The following is a 5,147-nucleotide window of genomic DNA, read 5'->3' as shown; positions in this document are numbered from 1 at the left end:
TTGGACGTGTTTCAAATATTCTATACGCAAATGATATCGCCTTCATGAATATGCTATATAGATCTCCAGGATGTTGCATTTGCAAAAAAAAACATCATCACATATATTTGCATATGAAATCAAGATATATAGAATTAAGCAACAGTGCACACGAAATATAGGCAACACGTACAATGAGAAGGATATGGCGATACGAGTGTCATGGCATATGCTGTTTGGTTCCTCCGAACATGATAACTTGATTGGTCTTTAGCGCCAGACAGCGGTTCGTATTTTCTGATCAGAAAAGAGGCGCACGCATTAAAGCGTTCATTCATTTATTCATGTAGTACTTGTACAGTCCATCATTGCAAAACAACGCGTCGTGGAGAAACTGCAAGGTGTTGAGGCGAAATTACGCTTACAATCGCGAGGTAAGGTATTCGGGCTTAGTACAAAAGCAAAAGAGTATTACATATCTGAAGAAGGCAATGTAATCATTTTCTCATGATTCCAAGCTTTCGCAACTGCGGAGTGAAGGCGCCTCTAACCTCCTATATTTCAATTCATAACAATACGACATCATCACTATCATCATATTATCAAATTAAGTATAACCCATAAGCAAAATCTCGAAGCTCCACAGAACTTTTACGGAGTACTGGACTAGAATTTGCCTTTGCACTACTCACTCAAGTGGTTATGTCATATTCTGCTTCACAGTTTGTTAGGACAGACTACTCACTGTTCTGTACTTTCCATTTTTTAAAGAAGGAAGTATTTTGAGGGTATGTTTGCATCATCTTTATGAGTAAAATAGACCTGGAGACTGGTCGAATTGGACCCCGTGCTATCGTAACTGAATATAATTTCGGAAAATTCACACATTTATAGAGTGATTAATCATTTTGCGTTAGTCGCGAAGATGCGCCCTGCAATTTGAAAAGTAGTATCCTCCGAATAACGGATAACCCTTTGACCAATATACGTTAGGAAACTTGTTACTTGATTACTCGAGTACCTTTATTTTCTTCTTTCATCTGAAATAGTTTTGACATTTCTTGGAAATCGTCGTTAATTTCACTACTACTTGCGTTCCAACGATGTGTACTGTCTGTGACCCCCTCTAGTGTTCTCTACTTCTCTTATCCCAAATTCCGTTACTGAATAATTTACATCCGTATGCTAATCACAAGGATGAGATATAACTCGCATACATTCGCCAGCAACTTGTGTATTTAAAAACATTGACAATGCCAACATTGCAAACACACATATAAATATGCCCATATTTTCAATTGCCCAACTGTACTATGATACTTTTCATTCTCCCGTCTCCACTAAATTGTTTCCCTGCTATCGGCTCGGGTAGTGTAAGGTGTTTACTACATAACTCGGTAAATATCATGATAATGAAATGCCGAACACGTATTGATGTCGGAGTTTCAAATAGCTGCATGTGTTCTGCTTACGTGTCTAGCTCACGTGAAAACATATGACATACATCGCTCAGAAGTCAGAATGTATCACAGTAATATATCCATGTTGTATAAAGTCCTCGAAGGTTTGTAAGGTTGAAAGATATTAACTTCCTTAACTCACTGAGGCTAAACACCATCAATAATGATATCGCTTGACGCGTGGTTAACGTGTTTGCTAGTGATCAACGTGTGGGCCGCAGTTAGATGCCACAAATGTATGACAATCTATGGTATCACTCATCTTTGGATTGATATCATGTCATCATCTTTTGATACATTAACAACACAATAGACGAGCTGATATTGAGTTCGGACTGGACATTCGACGTGAATATTTACGGTTCTTTAAAGACATATAACGGAACAAGTTCCACAGATTGATTTCGATAGGTTTTGCTCATCTTAGGCCTTTGGTAAAATCTCAAATCTGGATAGCGTTTCGCGTAAAATACATTACCGAACTTGTAGCGATGAACCTTGGGATAGCAACTTATGGTAATTTTATTTCATTATTTAGTCGTAGCATAATGTATAGCGATGTGCTGCTCCCAGCTCTCAGTCTATAGTGTTATTGGATGTGTATCATAATCGTGATGTCCTCCGCAGTTGAACATTTTACCAATGTCAGAGATATTTAAAACGATCTCTGACCAATGTTAACGAGATGCATGAAGGCCTAGCTACACTACACTTACAGCACGTGAAGCGTTACAGGGGCTGCATGTGGTGCTTTGCCGTTGTACGCATCTTGCTAACATATTGGTATAATGTTCAATAATAATACGAAGCGCAATAGGATCATGATTCATGTTAGGAAAGAAGAACTTTTAATGACGTTCATCATTTACTCGCGAGGACGTAAATTCATGTAGACATGAATCGATGGTGCGTGACTTGCAATGCAATGTATTTACGGTACACTGCCATCCGTGACAACACGCTCATAAATTGAGGAAACAATCCAGTCGGAAGCTGTAATGACTGCACAAGTGCACAGTGCACGCAGATGTAGCCTGGTTGTGGGACTGCGAAGGTGTCGTGAGTCCTGTACAACGATCCTTCGTGGTAGATCGAACTAAAGTGCCACATGTTTAATAAAACGAACTTGAGAAAAAGCCATTTGGCGCAGCGGTATATTACGCGAACAACTGCCTGTATGTTTACTTCATAATTTTGTAAGTGTTCTGTTCATACGTTCAGGTTGGTTGGTTGACAGGGGTAAGCTACTTTGATGAAGCGAAATTGTCAGAGTGTATCGTCCGTTTGTTGATTTTGTATTATTGCTATTCTGTTCAATAGTTAATTCGTGTTTTTGAAAACATCTGGCAGTCTGCGAGACATAGGAGGTAAAAACCAATAGATTACAATGGTGTAGTTGAATGCCAACCCGTTTCGTATACGTACGTCATCACCGACGGTCACGCTATTGCGGATTCAATATCTATTTTTTCATCAACGTTTTCACGCCTCTTCAGCGCGCACGCGGGTGTCGGATATTTTTGCCTATCGCCACTTATATTACGGATACTGCTTCATACAGCTATACTATCAACATACAACTGATATGAGTCAATTCAGTCGTATCACATGCATGACTCTACATTACAGACCGCATCCTTTGAAATTATACATTGGCACCACCCACGAATCGTGCAAAGTCACAAAGTAAAAACATTGATAGCAACTGTAGTATATATATATTTCGGGTTGGCGACACTGGCCTTCTAAAGTCTTTTATCTATTTATTCTAATATATATAGTAACATTCGATAACATCTAGTGCAGAGTTTTAACCACGTAGAAATGAGTCCCTTCATGTAATTGGAAATTGTGCGTATAACTGCGGATGGTTATTTTGCATCATGCCATTTTAAAATCGAAAGTTCCATACTATATAGTATATATAAAGACTTTCTAATGTTATATTTCTCTACCGGATAATATGACAAATTCAATTACTGGTGTACTGGTATAAGGGCTAGAGAGCAACAGTTCAATTTCCATTGTTATATTATGATACCGCGCACTGCCCTGCAAATGTTGCCGATGTCGATCGTATTTTCTACATTCTTGTACAAATGTACAGTGGTTCTCAAACTTTGGGGCGTGAAAGCATTAGAAGGGGGGCGCCAAGTTGCGGTCAACTGAATTTTTAGCTGCACCTCTTAGTTATTGGTCTGTGTATGGTCCGAAGTTCATATTTCACAATCCTATCATCAACAGTCATAACATTCCATGCCATCAAACTATCTTTGGGGATTGCTAGCATTGTTGTGGTCTTTTGTGAGATGACGATAAGGGTGGCGCGAAAATTTTCACTATCATAGGAGGGGCGTGTCTAAAAAAGTTTGAGAACCACTGTTCTAGTAGGAATTGTGCTACCGTCTCGATTACTTGGCAATCTTCGCATAATCCATTTGGGTAACAATGCAATTTGCGCAAGTGATAATTGAGTTTGCAATGTTCGGTCCTTAATCGGAATAGAACAGTGGGAGCTCTTTTTGTTGTTTCTTCGCTGGTATACGTTTAGTAAGATTCCCCATGGAGTGAAAAAATTCTTATAATTCCTGGCCCGCTTACATGAATTCTCCTCTGAACAGGCTTCTGGATAATTCCGACATGACACTTTTATATTCCTTGGCGAACAGTTCGACTTGATCCCCACCGCTTTAGCCAGTGCATCTGCGATTTCATGTGGCCTGGGATCCACAGCATAGTAATGTTTAAACCTCGGCGTTTCAAATCAGTACACTAGAGGATTATGTCTGCAACAAGAATGTTTTCTAATACACGTGATCGGATGGCGTGTACGGAACTCAGACTATCGGATAAGATAACTATATCGTAGTTTCTGGTGTCGTATATTTTGAATCCATTTGAGGCTTCCCTGTGTAGGCCTAGCTATGAACTCGTAGAATAGAGTCCCTTCATGTGCTGTGCCTACGTCTGTTCTTAGTATATCTCTCAACAATCTCCCAGTATCTTGGACAAATAACCGCTATCACAGATAGCTACAAGCATCTGAGAATGATTCGGTGATGTGTTGAGTATTGCAGGATTCGCTTGCTCCGTGGTCCGATCCACTAATCATACTCAGACACTAGTCGTAATCTACGATGCAGTCGCTGTTACGAAGAGGTTGTCAAAGTACTCACTGCTGGTACTCAAGTATAAGTATAATGCAATATCGTAAATTTCTGCTAAATTACAAATAGAAGTAGCGATATTCCATACATGCCAAAAACTAATTCAAGTGAGAGCAGAAAGGAAAGGGTGGTAGAAGTCTCACTGATTAGCACAACAATATCGGGTGTGAATTAGGAGTCCTTCCGAAAAGTCACCTCAGAGATATTAAAATCTTAACAAGTCTTTTATATCACATTTTGCTCCAGCCAAGCGTACTCTGAGTAATAACTATACTACTCCAGCAGCAGACTGGAGCGTAAAAATATTAATGTTGAATTAGCATTGTGAAATCACATGATGCCATGTGTTCGTGTTCGCCTTTGTGTTCATGAAGAATCTTTCGTGAAGTCCGTGTTCGCGTGATCCAGAACCTTTTAGTGACTCGCACACCATCTTTGGTACTGATTTCAAACGATTACCTTACCAAAGAAATGCGTATAATGGTCAATCGATTGCATTAGTAGCAAAGTATATTAAACATTTATGACAATCGCCCAATTT

General features: G+C 39.4%; 1 protein-coding gene and 1 long non-coding RNA gene across 2 annotated transcripts in view; both read right to left on the bottom strand.

Annotated features, from left to right (window-relative positions):
- The window catches only part of LOC145438922 (uncharacterized), a 254,138-nt gene that overhangs the window by 142,026 nt on the left and 106,965 nt on the right, over positions 1 to 5,147 (bottom strand). The window lies entirely within an intron of this gene.
- Positions 1 to 5,147, bottom strand: part of LOC145438943 (uncharacterized) — a 118,730-nt gene that overhangs the window by 45,352 nt on the left and 68,231 nt on the right. The gene's annotated exons all lie outside the window — the stretch shown is intronic.

The sequence above is a fragment of the Botryllus schlosseri genome, chromosome 5, assembly GCF_051294905.1.
Source record: "Botryllus schlosseri isolate E-star chromosome 5, Bs_hap1, whole genome shotgun sequence".
Classification (NCBI taxonomy): Eukaryota; Metazoa; Chordata; class Ascidiacea; order Stolidobranchia; family Styelidae; genus Botryllus; species Botryllus schlosseri.
The sequence above is the reverse complement of the archived record's forward strand: the minus strand, read 5'-3'. Positions and strand labels throughout refer to the sequence as shown.